Source organism: Psammomys obesus, unplaced genomic scaffold (assembly GCF_907164565.1).
Source record: "Psammomys obesus unplaced genomic scaffold, mPsaObe1.curated_primary_1811, whole genome shotgun sequence".
Classification (NCBI taxonomy): Eukaryota; Metazoa; Chordata; class Mammalia; order Rodentia; family Muridae; genus Psammomys; species Psammomys obesus.
The window spans coordinates 8,002,005-8,018,466 of record NW_026596088.1 but is presented as its reverse complement, the minus strand read 5'-3'; the positions used below and the strand labels follow the sequence as shown (position 1 = coordinate 8,018,466).

The window sequence follows — 16,462 nt, the reverse complement described above, 5'->3', positions numbered from 1 at the left end:
GTCCCAGGATGGGGTGACTGTTTCCCTCAGTTCCAGGGTGCGACTCTAACAGCAAAGTGTTGGCAAGCTGGCTCCATCCAGAGGCTACTCCTCACATTGCAAGTATTGTGTTGGCCCTATGCCTCAAGTGCTCTTCTCCCACACAGGCAAAAGATGTGTGTACACTTGCATCTCAACTTCCTCGTCTTTTAAGGACACTTGTCACCTCCTACTACAGGAGGACATTTGGATGCTCATGACCTACCTTAATTTTACCACTTCTTTAAAAACTTTGACCTTGAGTAAGGGGCTGGAGGTTGCAAGCTCCAGGGGCTGCCTGGGACACAGGGTAAATTCAATGCCAGCTTGGATGACTTGATGAGACCCTGTCTCAAAACCAAGCCGGTAAAAAGAAGGGGTTGGAGATGTAGCCAGTAGTTGAGCATTCACCCAACATGTGTAAGGCCCTGGGTTCAAATCCCCAATAACACAAAAGCAAGTGAATAAGCAGGCAACCAAAATCCTGTTTCCAAATCCAGCAGAGACATTCTAAGGTTCTAGGAACTGGGATCTCAACAAATAAATTCAACCCATAACACTGCTTACGAAAGTTTAGTCTTTTGGAGAGGCTGATACTATTTCTCATGAAGCAATAGCAATAAAGATATGACCTCGATAAGTGCCATGAAGCACACAGTGACTGGCAGGCCTGGGGAACTTGGAATGTGTGTAGGTTTGTGTAAGCAGTCTCCAGGGGAGCTTGGGAGATGTCCTAGCGGTTAAAGGGCTTGCTGTACAGCATGATGACCAGAGTTCAGATCCCCAGAAACTCGTGTAAATGTTCAGTGAGTATGGTGGTCCAGCCCTGGAAAGCAGAGATATGAGATCCCGGAAGAAAGCTGACTTGAGAGACGAGACATATCAGTAAACTCTGGAGTTTGAGTGTGGGGTCCTGCTCCGACACCTAAGGTGGGAGGACAATGGAGGATGGTTCCTGGTGTCAAATCCAGGCCTCCACATGCGTGTGCAAGGCCTGCTCCCCGATGTATAGCCTCACACAAAAACCCGCGCACACCCGCATTCATGCACGCCTACTCACAAATGTGCCAAAGCATGCATACACATATGCAGATGACGGGTACACCCATGAGAGTGGGGCCGGGGAGAGAAGGCTCTGGTGAGCCGGGACCGAGGGAAACACGGACATAGGTAAAGAGATGAGGGAGTGGGGCCTCCAGACAAAGAACACAGGTTGTGCAAGGGCCCCGTGGGGAGGTAGAAGAAACGCTGCACATGCAGCTAGAGCCAGGCACACCCACGCGATTCACAGGGCCTTCGCCTGTGCCCTCACATGAGCAGACACTGATACTATCCTACTTCATGTATGGACTGACAGGCCCAGCATCGTGTTGAAATCCACACAGCTGTCACCTCCCAGAACTAGGTCAACTGGCCATTGCTTCGCCCTCATGAATAATTCAGTTGGCTTCACTTAGGTGTTGGATCTTTGCACACACTGGAAGTGTAGATTCCCCTTTAGAAAGTGAAATCTCAAAGCAATGTAAAATACCATACTTATTAAAGAAGTTTATTTTTTTTTCCTTTGTCTTACTATGTAGCCTGGACTGTCTTTGAACTCTAGAACCACCTACGTAAGCCTTATGGGTACTGAAACTACAGGAATGAACCACCATTGGCTTAATTAACTTATTTTTACTATGTTAATTATCTAAGTATTACCTACAATGCATTTTGATCACATTCACTCTCCGCTCCATCTAGACTCCTCCTAGATCCATCTCCTCTTTCTCTACCCACCCAACCTTGGCTCAATTTTTTGTTTGTTTGTTTGTTTTTGTTTTAAACCTAGCAAGTCCAATTTGGGCTGTCCGTATACTCGCAGGCGAGAGGCCATCCCCTGGAGTGCCACCTACCTGCAGGGTGGCCATGTCCTTAAAGAAAACTGACACTCTTTCTCTCAGCAGCTTTCAAGATCCAGCAGCTCCTCAGCTAAGGGTAGAGCGTCGTGTCCACCTTTCCCCCACGCCCACTCCATGTTGAGTCCATCTTGAGCTTGCCCAGGTCTTGTGCATGTACTGGTGGGCAGGTCTTGCAAGGCCAATCATTATTGTAGCCCACAGGGTTAACAGATAACAAAGATGAGTGGTTACTTTCCTCCTTCAGTAGAGTACCTAAGCACCTTCCAGCACTATGAAGGCAGCGAGTAGGGATGAGGCATCCAGGCCAGTAGCAGCTTGGCTTCTGCATGTTCCGTGACTCAACCACGTGATGCCTTCAGGATAAGGTCTTACCATCAAGTTCTGGAGGTAACAAAGAACAATAGCAGCAGCCTGTAATGTTAGGGCATCTACAGGACCACCCTGGCCAACAGCTCCGAAAGAGGAACTCATTCCTGGCACTGGGCTTTTTATTTGGCAGCTAGAAGTTCTTCCTAAGGGCACTATCAACCTTTTACAGGGTAACTCCATTTAAACTAGTTTTGTATGCCTATGTTTCAAGAAGTATTGATAGGCCTAGGTTTCAATTTAAGTTTTTCTTTTATAAGGTCTCTAAGGTTAGTCATCCTGCCCGGTATTCCTTCCTCTGCCTCACCCTCACATTCCCTACCCAGTTTAACCCTTCCCCTTTTATATCACTGCAGTCTACCTCTCTTACTGTAAAAACCCCCCATCATGATTCCTTACTAGTTCCCTGATCTGTATGTGTTTCCCCAATAAACACATACATCTGAGGATTCAAAACTGATGCAGAAATGAGAGAAAATGTGACATTTGTCTTCTGGGGTCTGAGTTACTTCACCCAGAATGATTGTTTCTTGATCATTGTAAAAATGATTCATTTACATGAAAGATTTTATCATTTTCCTTTTTCTTTCTTTCTTTCTTTTTTTCCTTTTATAAACTTTTTATTGGTTCTTTGTGAATTTTACATCATGGACTCAAATCCCAATCATCTGCTCCTCCTGTTATGCCCTCCTTCCACCCTTGCAACCTCCCCCACAACATAGGAAAAAAAAAAAACAAACCTCATTGTGAAGCTGCAGTGTGTCACAGTGTGTCCCACAGTATATAGACCCTTCTGTCTACAATGTCCCACTGTCACGCCTTGGGGCTGCCTACTCACCAGCAACCCCACCACCAGAGGCAGCTCTACCCTGCTGTCCAAGCAAGGCGCAAGGCCCAGTCTCCCAAGTGTTGCAGCTGATGATGGACAGGGCCAGTTTACCCCACTCTCACAACCCAGGACCAGCTTCTCCAGCTGCCAGAGGTGAGGACGGACAAGGGAGGGAGGAGGGCATCTTTCCCTTACCCATGCGGCCACATGACATACAAATTGAGGGGTCAGCTCACACACACAGGGCCGGCTCACCTGAACCCACAACACCAGGGTCTGCTCTACTGTGATGCCCAGGCAAGATGCAGGGCTTGCTCTCCCAAGTGCTGCAGCTGGTGAGGGGCAGGGACAGCTCTCCTACTGTCACACCCCCAGGGCCATCTCTCCCACAGTGCTCTCAGCTTGAGGGGTGGGGCCAGGACTGCACAGCCTCAGACATTAACATGTCCCCAGGTGGCTGCCCAGATCATGGACATCTGACTGGCATTTGGTGGTAAAAGACATCTGTGGCTCCTGAGGGGCCACAGTCTCAGATGTGACCCCTGATGGCAACACAGGCCAGAAGCCCATCATGATCCCAGGTGGCATCGCCAGCTACTCATATCAACCTGTTCCTCGCTACCCTCGGGTCTCCTGTACTGCCTCTCTTCATTGTGCCCACATCCTTCTGTTTCTCTTTCTCTTCCGCTTTTGCACCACTTACTTGCTCTTCTTAGTGGTGCCAAGGGTCTCTGAGGATTTAGGGTCATCTCAGAAGTGGTCTTAGGAGTGTTATGCCCTGCTCATGCTTTAGGGCACTGGACAGGTGTCATCTCAGGCATGGGCTGGTCCCCTAGGCCAATGTAGCACCAAAATAGTGCTTGTTTCAGGCTTGATTCTTTTTAAGGAGTCTTAGGCTACTAAGCATTCACATGTCCACTGGTCAGAACACTGAGCAGACATGCCCTCTCTCCTCTCTGCTACCTACTGACACACGAGAGTAACTTCATTTTTTCTTTTTTTTTTTAATTTATTTTTTAAATTTCATTTTTAAACCTCTGAATGATTTTCATTGTATGAACGTAACACATTTTCATTATCTATTCACAAGTTGATGAGTAAGGAACACGGGTAAGCAAGCATCTCCTTGATAAGATACGGACTATTTTGGGTACATGCCTGTGGTGGCTATTCTTGGTTGTCAACGTAACTACATCTGGAATTCACTAAAACCAAATGACGAGGCGTAGCTGTGAGGGATTTTTTTTTTCTTAATCATTTGGAGTGGAAAGTCCCACATCTAATCTGGATCTCTGAGGTGAGAAGATGTCCACTTTTCATGTGGACCACGCCTTCTGCTGGTAGCCTATATGAAGGACATGGAAGAAGAAAGCCCGTTATTTCAACAGCATTAGGGGCCTACTTCTTTAGGATTCCAGCCTATACTGAAGACCAGCTGAGATATCCAGCCTTGTGGACCTAACAATTCCTGGATTCTTGGACTTTCCATTCATAGGCCATTAGCTGAACCAGAGCACACAAGCCATTCTAATAAATCTTCTTTCTCTCAATGGGAAACTACAACACCCTCATCCAGGCAAGACGAGAAAGGGCACAATCCCTTCAGAGATAAAAGTATGGGTCACTCCTCCAGGAAAAGAGCCAAGACCTGATGAACTGTTTGCTAAGGGTGGAGGAAATACAAAATGAGTAATAGAGAAAGGTAGTTATAAATACCAACTAAGGCCACATGACCAGCTGCAGAAAAGAGGATTATAATTGACATGAGCGTTTCTGTCGTATGTTGTTAAGAATGTGCTTGTACAGATATTTGTGTTTTCTTTCCTCAATTTCTTTATCATGTGATGTAACATCAGTTAAGAGAATATCAGTTGGTATCATATTCAAGCTTAAGATACTAAAAGAATGTCCCTCATGGGACATTGCCACCTATTCTTAATTTATAGTGTTTGTGGTTGTATGAGGGGCAGTTATATCACATTAGGAATAATTATGAGCTGATTAAATATTTGTGATTGTAGCTGGGATAGGTATAAAATGCCTAGGTGTAATTATAAGCTGACTGTTGTTTTCATTTGAAAATTGCTGTCTAGTTTTATGCCAACTTGGCACAAGCTAAAGTTATCTCAAACAAGAAAGCCTCAATTGAGAAAATGCCTCTAAAATATAGGGCTATAGCCCATTTTCTTAGTTAGTGATTGATGGGGAAGGCCCAGCCTATTGTGAGTCCTGGGTCCTATAACAAAGCAGGCTGAGCAAGCCAAGAGGAGCAAGTCAGTAAGCAGCACTCCTCCATGTCCTCTGCATCGGCTCCTGCCTCCAAGTTCCTGTCCAGTTTGAGCACCTGTCCTGACCTTCTTTATTGATGTGGAAGTTTTAAATAAACCCTTTTCTAGCCAGCTAGTTTTTATCATGGTATTTCATCACAGCAATAGTAATCCTAACACAGACCAGCATGGCATAAGGAGATATGATTCTGTCAAGTTGACAAGGGGTGGACTTGTGACAACTATTCTTGATTGTCAACTTGACTACACCTATAATTAAGAAAATCTCAAATGACTGGAACATACCTGTAAAGGATTTTTTGTTCTTAATAATTTGAAGTGGGAAGTTCCACCTCTAGTCCAGATCTTTGAGGTGGGAAGATAAGACTTTCATGTGGACCTTCTGCTGGCAGCCTATATAAAGGACGTGGAAGAAGAAAACCCTATCTCTTTGCCTGCTTGCTCCTGCCCTTGCCAGCAACTCCATTCCTTCACTGGCAGTAGGCCCTACTTCTTAGGAATTCCAGCGTATACTGAAGACCAACTGAGACATTCCGTTTTGTGAACTGAACAGCTACTGGATTCTTGGACCATCCATTCATAGGCAGTCATTATTGGACGAGATGAATCACAGCCTGTAAGTTATTCTAATAAATCTCATGCATATATATGTATATGTATAGATATATAGATAGATACATACATATATATGTAGCCATATAGGAGTGTATGTATATATACATATATATATAGTGTGTATGTATATATAGAGAGATTCATTATGTAAGTTCTGTTACTAGTAGTATAGCTGGACCATGTGGTAAATCTATTTCTGGGTTTTTGAGGGCCTCCCACACTGATGTCAGTAGTGGCTGCACCAGTCTGCGCTCCCATCAGCAGTAAATAAATGTTCCCTTTTCCACCACATCCATGCCAGCCTTTGTCCTCACTGTTAAAAAGTCAGTTATTCTGACTGAGGTAAGATGAAATCTCAAAGTCATTTTAGTTTCGCATTCCCCTGCTAGCTATGGATGTTGAACACCTCTTAAAAGATTTCTCAGCCATTTGTAATTCATCTTTTTGATACCTCTGTTTAGTTTCACGTCTCATTTTTAAAAATAGATTGTTGTCCTAATGTTTAATCTTTGGATCTCCCGACTGACACTTATTCTCCAGCTAGTTTTCTCTCAAGTGATCTAAGCCCGACTCAGCTCCCAAAGGAAAAGGACAGAATTCTCTGCCACCGCGTTGCCCTTAGGAACCAGACTTCACCACGCTTGTAGCCGCTTTCCCCACCAGTCCTAGAGGTCATCTCAGTGATGACTGCTGTTACCTCCATCACTCGCTGAGAATGTTATGCCCAGCATCAGCTACCTAGGTTTTTCTCAGCTTTTCCTGATTCCCTCAGCACCGTTATGATTATAGGTCTAAATTTATAGCATTTGCGCCATTCATCAACTCACTTTAAAAATAAATTCACGTTAGTTGATAGAATACCCCTTGAAAGACATCTGAAATGCTGTCACCTTTTTTTAACGCATGTCGAAATAACAATGAATGTGAGACCATGCGCCTAAATTCGCCTTGCAGGCTTACTAGTTACGATCTAACACAGTCCTAGTGCTCTGACTGAGAGCAAAGCAACTTAAGGAAGGAAAAGAGGAAAAGAAAAAAGATCAAAGCAGCCTAAAGAAGGAATGGCTTGAGGAGCACCGCTCATCGCGGCGGGGAAAGTGTGTGGCAGGAGCATGAGTCTGCTCACATGTGCACAGTCAGGAAGCACAGCCAGATGAACGCAGTGTGTTATTGCCTGTGTGGAAGAGAATTTTCCCTCCTTAGTAAAGCTCTCTGGAACCACCTTGACAGGTATACCCAAAGGTGTGTCTCTTAGCAACTCCAAATCCTCTCTCCTCCTCTTCTTTTTCTTCTTCTTCTCCTTCTCCTTGTCTTCTTTCTCTTCTTCTTTCTCTCCTCCTTTCTCTCTCTCTCACTCTCTCTCTCTCACATACACAAACACACACATAAATTCACACAAGCAATCACACACACAGAGATCTGTGCACTCATACATGGAACTGGACATCCCAACAGCCGTAACAGTTGTAAACGCAAACATGCACAAGCATACACACAGATATGCAGAAGCAGCCATTCATGCAGCTACACACTTCAGACAGCCCCACTCATGATAATAGCAAAATGTCTTCTTTTCCTTGTGATGTTGATTTATATACCCAGGAATTCAGAGGATATTCTGAGATAGTCTATCCTATGTTCTTTAGCTAACTCAACAAACCAGACAGGCAAGCATCTCTCTGCCTTAACAAAGCTAAGTTATAAGAAAAAGAGACAGAAGGAAAAAAAAAGTTTAAAATTGGTTTCTATAATGTTAAAAGTGATTAGGGCTAAGGATCATGAAGTTTGGTAATGGACAGGAAGGGAAGGAAGGAGAACCAGTCTGGAGTGGCTCACAATTTTAGGCAAGTAGATGATTAAGGTAAGCTTTACTGAGAGGATTGGAATGATGACAAAGGAAAAATCTACCAATGATTTGGAAGATTAGAGGAAGCTAGTCAAGTAGAAATCTAGAGAAAAGCAATCAAATAAGAGAGCTGATTGTGCAAAGGCTAGGCAGGGTGTGCCTTCAAGGAGCAGGAGGGAAGCAGTGTGGCTGATGGAAAGAGAGTAAGAAGAGGTGTGAAGAGGCGGGTTGCCAGAAGTGACTGTGATAGTTATATGGCCCTTTTATGATGATGGCAAAACTTGGATTCCTATTTTATGTCAAGGCAAGGGTCACTGGTTCTAAATGGAAATGTGACATGAGCTGAATTCTTATTTGTGATTAATAGTATCTAAAATTAACTAAGTCATCGTTTTACATCTCATTATCTGTTCTCTCTCCAAACTATAAGGGATGTGTTTTGATCACATCTTTGACTTTTTGAATAGTATTTACTGACTAATTAGCAGAAATAAATAGCCCTGTGATCCCCAGACCTTGCATCTATGTGGGAGTTTTGATTTGATTCAAGATTCCCTTCCAAATCTCCTGTTCCAAACTGTACTGGCTTCAATTCATCAGTGTTTACAGTGATTGATGCATTATTGTATTCTTTATTTATGGTTTACATAAATAAATAACGTGAGCTTGAATAGTTAAGTTTTAAGAAAAGAAATACTTTAACTTCAATCAAACTTCAAGTATCTCACCTCTCCAGAAGCAACTGAGTTTGGCTGTCTTGGTTTGTTTCTAGGTTTGTTTGTTCATTTGTTTTGTTATGCTGAGGATGGAAGCCAAGGTCCCACAAATGCCAACCACATTCTGCCCCTGAGTGTGTGCCCAGCCATCTTGGAATTGTCACAAGAGTACTATTCTCAACATCTTTATGGCTGTGTGTTTGATATGTGTCACTGAGTTCAATGCTCTCCTTTCTAGAGGTGTGCTAGAATTACCCCTCTTTCTAGACAAGAATGCCAAAGTTCAGAGGGAATGAAATCACCTCTCCATGTGCATTCAGCTCAGGAGTGAGGGATCTGAATTCAAATCTAGACAACCGAACTTTAGACCTTTAGAATTTCATGGAAAGTTTCTTTCCTACCGTAGAGTTGTGAGTAAGGATACTGACAACTAGGAATCTGATGGGAGCCTGGGAGTGATAAGAGTGGGTTGCCTAGAATCAAGGAGGTATGGGCTGGTGCACGAGAAAACACAAACCAAGTCTACATTGGTGGTCCCAGGAGGCATAAGTTGTCAAATGAAAACCCCAGCACACAGCATGGGTTACCACCCAATTAGATGTTGGTCATGTAGGCTTTAGAGTCCCTCAGACAATACAAACTGTTGCCCTTGTTCTTAGTTATTCACCCAAACAGATGATATGGCCCCCTTGCTGAAGACATCACACATGGTGGTCAGAAGTCATAGAGAAGTCAAGCACTAAAACGGAAGTGTCATCTTTGCTCACTAGTTCTCAGAGTGCTGGGAGGTGCTAAACAGCCTGTAGAGGGAAAAAGTCATCCTGTCTACACTATTAATTAACCGAGCTAGACATGTCCGCTGGTAAAAGAGTGGTATGACCGTTATGAAGATAACCAGTGACTTTTTGGTTGGATTTGAGGCTTGTTCCGCAGGAGAAAATTCACAAATGTTAGTGTAAACCTGGTTGAAATACCATGGCTGGAGAGGCCATGGTCTCTGGAGGAAGGGGTAGGCACCTACGACAGCTGTTTTGCTAAATGAAGATGGTGTCCATTTGTCTTGTAAATATTTACTTGTATACCCATGAATTTTTTTTAATACTTCCAAAGCTCAGGGAACATTGAAAACAGGGCAAAAGAAAAGAATGTAAGCTGGGGAATAGAACAGGTTTGGTCTGAAACGCTGCCTTCCAGGTACACCATGAACTCACAACAGTGGTGGTTATCTTCACCATATTGGATGCATCGACATTCCCTTGAGGGTGGTGGAGAGGTTCATAAGGCCTTCCTCCTGAGAAACTGTAAGCAGCTAATGGTTGCTGAGATGGGCAGAGTCATAGTCCTCATGTTACACACACAGACACGTGCACACATGCACACACACACACACACACATACACACACATGAAAATTTGAAGGAATAAATATATTATCTTAAAAAAAAAAGAAGAAGACATGAATCCAGACTGAGGAGTGGGCACATGAGGTGTTGAAAGCATCCATGAGCAGGAAAGGTGAGGTGAAATCTATGCCAGCTTCGTCTCCAGGAAAAGACGTCACATCCAGCAAAGGTGAATAGCTTTAATGCCTCTGATAAGTACCTAAGATGGAGAAACTGCACCTATAAATGAGGAAGAAAAAAAAAAAGCAATGGGAAGGGTAGACTGTCAATCTGGATTTCAAGTGAGAACAGGAAACCTCAGGGGATTTCTAAGCACTAACCCAGGAAGTAAATCTTTCCTAATTCCTTCAGAAAAACGTCTTCCCCCTTGCCAAGCAAATCCTACTATTTATTTAAAGCCCCAACATGAGCCATACAGGAGAACAGCAACTCAGGCTTAAATTTCAATCCTTGATATGGGCTAACAGCACCAAAGGAAAAAAAAAAAAAGACAGAGAACAGACCAGTGAACTTCACCTTCTTGATGTTCTAAAGTCTTGCTGTGGACAGATGGTGAGTGGCCCTGAGAAGCAATGACAAAAGAGACTTAAAGAGAACTTTCCAGAAGAGCAAGGGAGAGCTCATGGCTACACGATTCTAAGGCAATCAGGAATATCTGCAATGGAAGTCTAAAAGGAAAAAGATAGACATCTTCAGGATTGGTACCCATACGCCACGGGATGGGCCCGGATCTCAGAAGACAGTTTGCAAGCATCAATTCTTACACCTTGATGAACAGGACCTCTTTTGCTTCTGCTACTGTGCAGCATACTCCAGGCTGCAAGCTCCCAGATGATTCTCCTGTATCTGCCTTGCCTCTTATCTTAGTAGTGCTGGGATCATACATGTTACCCCACATCTCAGGCATGTGTCACATGTACTCCTACCCACTGAGCCACCTCCCCAGCCCCACTTTTGCGCTTCTGACTTTATGAACAAGCCAAACAGAGCAGCAGTAAAAGCTTCCAGGTATCTTCTTTATCATGCTCTGTAAGAATCATTTCAGCACATCTTCTTTCTCACAGACTCGGAGATGTCACTGTTAACCTACCCAAAAGAAAGAGAAACGAAAGCTTGAATGATCAGTGACTCTCAAAGACTAGAAAGCATGCCCACTCTGAATTTCTCACAGTTATCGGAAACAGGACGGCACAAGAATGCACTTCAGACCACTGAAAAATTGCCAAGGTGCTCTGGAGAGGAAGGGAAGGGTAAACAGGAGCTACTTTTATCCCCTCTGGTTAAACAAGGAAGCTGAGTTCTGAAGACATCGACCTTCATCCCCCAAGCCATATGAGAAACAGCTAAAATCTATGTGACCATCTGAGTTTCCACCTATTTCTCTCTGTCTCCCTGTTTGATCTTTCTCAACCCTTTCTGAACTCTTCTTTGCCTCTGCCTCATAGTCAATGTGGCCATGTCATCTGGGCTAGAGACTACCTGGCACCAATCCCAGGTAGGTGTCTTTTTTTTTTTTTTTTAGCAGTGTAGACATTGATGAATTGCTCTATGCATATACATACAAGAAACCATGATTAAAGTGAATGAGTCAAAACCAAGCCCTCCTCCCCACAATTAAAAAAAAAAAGGTGCAAAAGGCAGTCAACAGGTATGGGAGAAGGCAGAGAGGGGAAGGGGGTGAGTATGATCATAATATACTGTATATATGTATGTACGTATGTACATATGTATGTGTGTGTATGTATAAATTGTGAAAAAGGATTAAAGATGTTAACATGTGTGTTTATGTGTGTGCACATACACATAAGACTTTGGGAGAGTTCACAGGGTTATTTTTTTTCTTTTTTTTTAAATTTTTTATTAATTACACTTTATTCATTTTGTATCCCCCCATAAGCCCCTCCCTCCTCCCCTCCCGATCCCACCCTCCCTCCCCTTTCTGCATGCATGCCACTCCCCAAGTCCACTGATAGGGGAGGTTCTCCTCTTCTTTCTGATCTTAGTCTATCAGTTCTCATCAAAAGTGGCTGCATTGTCCTCTACTGTGGCCTGGTAAGGCTGCTCCCCCCTCAGGGGGAAGTGATCAACGAGCAGGCCAATCAGATTATGTCAGAGGCAATCCCTCTTCCCATTACTATGTAACCCACTTGGACACTGAACTGCCATGGGCTACATCTGTGCAGGGGTTCCAGGTCATCTCCACGAATAGTCCTTGGTTGGAGTATGAGTCTCTGGGAAGTTCCCTGTGTTCAAATTATCTTGTTCTGTTGCTCTGCTTGTGGAGTTCCCGTCCCCTCCAGCTCTTACTATTTCCCACTTCTTACATAAAATTCCATTCACTCTGCCCATCAGTTGGCCATCAGGCTCAGCATCTGCTTTGACAGTCTATACTGCAGAAGCTTTCAGAGGCCCTCTGTGGCAGGTTTCAAGGTTGTTTCCTGTTTTCTTCTGGCTTTCAGAGGCCCTCTGTAGCAGGTTCCTAGGTTGTTTCCTATTTTCTTTTTCTTCTGATGTCCATCCTCTTTGCCTTTCAGGATGGGGATTGAACATTTTAGTTAGGGTCCTCTCTTTTGCTTAGTTTGTTTAGATGTACAGATTTTAGTGGGTTTATTCTATATTGTATGTTTATATGAGTGAGTATATACCGTGAGTGTCTTTTTGCTTCTGGGACAACTCACTCAGGATGATCCTTTCCAGGTCCCACCATTTACCTGCAAATTTCATGATTTCCTTATTTTTCATTGCTGAGTAATACTCCATTGTATAGATGTACCACAGTTTCTGCATCCATTCTTCAGTTGAGGGGCATCTGGGTTGTTTCCAGCTTCTGGCTATTACAAATAAAGCTGCTACAAACATGGTTGAGCAAATGTCCTTTTTGTGTACTTGCGCCTCTTTTGGGTATACACCTAGGAGTGGTATGGCTGGATCTTGAGGAAGCACTATTCCTAGTTGTCTGAGAAAGCGCCAGATTGATTTCCAGAGTGGTTGTACCAGTTTACATTCCCACCAGCAGTGGAGAAGGGTTCTCCTTTCTCCACAACCTCTCCAGCATGTGTTGTCCCTTGAGATTTTCATCTTGGCCATTCTGATGGGTGTAAGGTGAAATCTCAGGGTTGTTTTGATTTGCATTTCCCTAATGGCTAATGAGGTTGAGCATTTCTTTAAGTGCTTCTCTGCCATTCGATATTCCTCTACAGAGAATTCTCTCTTTAGCTCTGTTCCCCATTTTTTAAGTGGATTACTTGGTTTGTTGCTTTTCAGCTTGTTTAGTTCTTTATATATATTGGATATGAGTCCTCTGTCAGATAAAGGGTTGGTGATGATTCTTTCCCAATCTGTAGGCAGTCGCTTTGTTTTGATGACGGTGTCCTTTGCTTTACAGAAGCTTTTCAATTTCATGAGGTCCCATTTATTGATTGTTGCTCTTAGAGCCTGTGCTGTTGGTGTTCTGTTCAGGAAGTTTTCTCCTGTACCAATGAGTTCTAGGGTATTCCCCACTTTTTTTTCTAGCCGATTTAATGTGTCTCGTTTTATGTTGAGGTCTTTGATCCACTTGGACTTCAGTTTTGTGCAGGGTGATAAGTATGGATCTATTTTCATTTTTCTACATGTAGACATCCAGTTGGACCAGCACCATTTGTTGAAGATGCTATCTTTTTTCCATTGTATGGTTTTGGCATCTTTGTCAAAAATCAGGTGTCCGTAAGTGTGTGGGTTTATTTCTGGGTCTTCTGTTCGATTCCATTGATCCACCATTCTGTTTCTATGCCAGTACCATGCAGTTTTTATAACTGTTGCTCTATAGTACAGCTTGAGATCAGGGATGGAGATACCTCCAGAAGATCTTTTATTGTAGAGGATTGTTTTAGCAATTCTCGGTTTCTTGTTATTCCATACGAAGTTGAGAATTGTTCTTTCCAGGTCTGTAAAGAATTGTGTTGGCAATTTGATGGGAATTGCATTAAATCTGTAGATTGCTTTTGGTAAGATGGCCATTTTTACTATGTTAATCCTGCCAAGCCATGAGCATGGGAGATCTTTCCATCTTCTCATATCTTCCTCTAATTCTTTCTTCAGAGACTTGAAATTTTTTTCATACAAGTCTTTGACTTGCTTGGTTAGGGTTACACCAAGGTACTTTATGTCATTTGTGGCTATTGTGAAGGGTGTTGTTTCTCTAATTTCTTTCTCAGCCCTTTTGTCTTTTGTATACAGGAGTGCTACTGATTTTTTTGAGTTAATTTTGTATCTGGCCACTTTGCTGAAGGTGTTTATCAGCTGTAGGAGTTCCCTGGTAGAGTTTTTGGGGTCACTCATATATACTATCATATCATCTGCAAATAGTGATGATTTGACTTCTTCCTTTCCCATCTGTATCCCTTTGATCTCCTTCGACTGTCTTATTGCTCTAGCAAGGACTTCCAGCACTATGTTGAAGAGATATGGAGACAGTGGGCAGCCTTGTCTTGTCCCTGATTTCAGTGGGATTGCTTTAAGTTTCTCTCCGTTCAGTTTGATATTGGCTATAGGCTTGCTGTATATCGCCTTTACTATGTTTAGATATGTGCCTTGTCCCCCTGATCTCTCCAGTACTTTAAACATGAATGGATGTTGGATTTTGTCAAATGTTTTTTCAGCATCTAGGGAGATTATCATGTGGTTTTTTTTCTTTCAGTTTGTTAATATGGTGGATCACATTGATGGATTTCTGTATATTGAACCACCCCTGCATACCTGGGATGAAGCCTACTTGGTCATAGTGGATAATATCTTTGATGTGTTCTTGGATCCAGTTTGCAAGTATTTTGTTAAGTATTTTTGCATCAATGTTCATAAGGGAGATTGGCCTGAAATTCTCTTTCTTTGTTGAGTCTTTGTGAGGTTTAGGTACCAAGGTGATTGTGGCTTCATAGAATGAGTTTGGTAATGTTCCTTCTGTTTCTATTTTGTGGAATAGTTTGAAGAGAATTGGAGTTAGCTCTTCTTTGAAGGTCTGGTAGAATTCTGCGCTGAAGCCATCTGGTCCTGGGCTTTTTTTGGATGGGAGACTTTTGATGACTGCTTCTATTTCTTTGGGGGATATAGGGCTATTTAATTGATTTACCTGGTCCTGATTCAGCTTTGGTGAGTCAAATCGATCAAGAAAATTGTCCATTTCATTTAGATTTTCAAATTTTGTGGCATATAGACTTTTGAAGTAAGTCCTAATGATTGTTTGGATTTCCTCAGTGTCTGTAGTTATGTCCCCCCTTTCATTTCTGATTTTGTTGATTTGGGTGGTGTCTCTCTGCCTTTTAGTTAGCTTGGCTAAGGGTTTGTCGATATTGTTGATTTTCTCAAAGAACCAGCTCTTGGTATCATTGATTCTTTGAATTGTTTTATTTGTTTCTAATTGATTGATTTCAGCCCTGAGTTTGATTATTTCCAGCCGTCTACTCCTTTTTGGTGTGTCTGCTTCTTCTTTTTCTAGGGTTTTTAAGTGGGCCATTAAGTTGCTTGAATGAGCTGTCTCGAATTTCTTCTTGAAGGCACTTAGTGCTATGAACTTTCCTCTTAGCACTGCTTTCATTGTGTCCCACAAGTTAGGGTATGTTGTGTCTTCATTTTCATTGAGTTCTAGAAAGGCTTTAATTTCTTTCTTTATTTCTTCCCTGACCCAGCTGTCATTTAGTAACAAGTTGTTCAGTTTCCATGAGTGTGTAGGCTTTTTGCTATTTCTGTTGTTGTTGAAGTCCAGCTTTATTCCATGGTGATCAGACAGGATACAAGGGATTATTTCAGTCTTCTTGTATCTGTTGATGCTTGCTTTGTGACCAACTATATGATCTATTTTGGAGAAGGTTCCATGAGGTGCTGAGAAGAAGGTAAATTCCTTTGTGTTTGGGTGTAAAGTTCTGTAGATGTCTGTGAGGTCCATTTGATTCATGACCTCTGTCAGAGATATTGTTTCTTTGTTTAATTTCTGTTTTGTTGACCTGTCCTTTGTTGAGAGTGGGGTGTTGAAGTCTCCCACTATTAATGTGTGGGGATCTATATGTGGTTTAAATTTTATCAATGTTTCTTTTACAAATGTGGGTGCTCTTGTATTTGGGGCATAGATGTTCAGGATTGTGATGTCTTCCTGGTGGAATTTTCCCTTGATGAGTATGAAGTGTCCTTCCTCATCTCTTTTTATTAATTTTGGTTGAAAGTCTATTTTATCAGATATTAGAATGGCTACTCCTGCTTGTTTCTTGGGTCCATTTGATTGGAAAGTCGTCTTCCAACCTTTTACCCTCAGGTAATGTCTATCTTTGTGTCTTAGGTGTGTTTCTTGTATGCAACAGATTGCTGGGTTTTGTTTACGTATCCATTCTGTTAATCTGTGTCTTTTTACTGGAGAGTTGAGTCCATTGATGTTGAGAGAGATTAATGACCAGTGGCTGTTAGATCCTTTGATTTTGATGTTGGCTGTGTTCATAAGTTTGTGTGCTTGGTT

The 16,462-nt window shown here is 42.6% G+C and overlaps 1 pseudogene; it reads right to left on the bottom strand.

Moving 5' to 3' along the window:
• Positions 1 to 4,001: 4,001 nt before the first annotated feature.
• On the bottom strand, positions 4,002 to 4,098 carry LOC129691557 (small nucleolar RNA SNORA17; annotated as a pseudogene).
• Between the last annotated feature and the right edge of the window lie 12,364 nt (positions 4,099 to 16,462).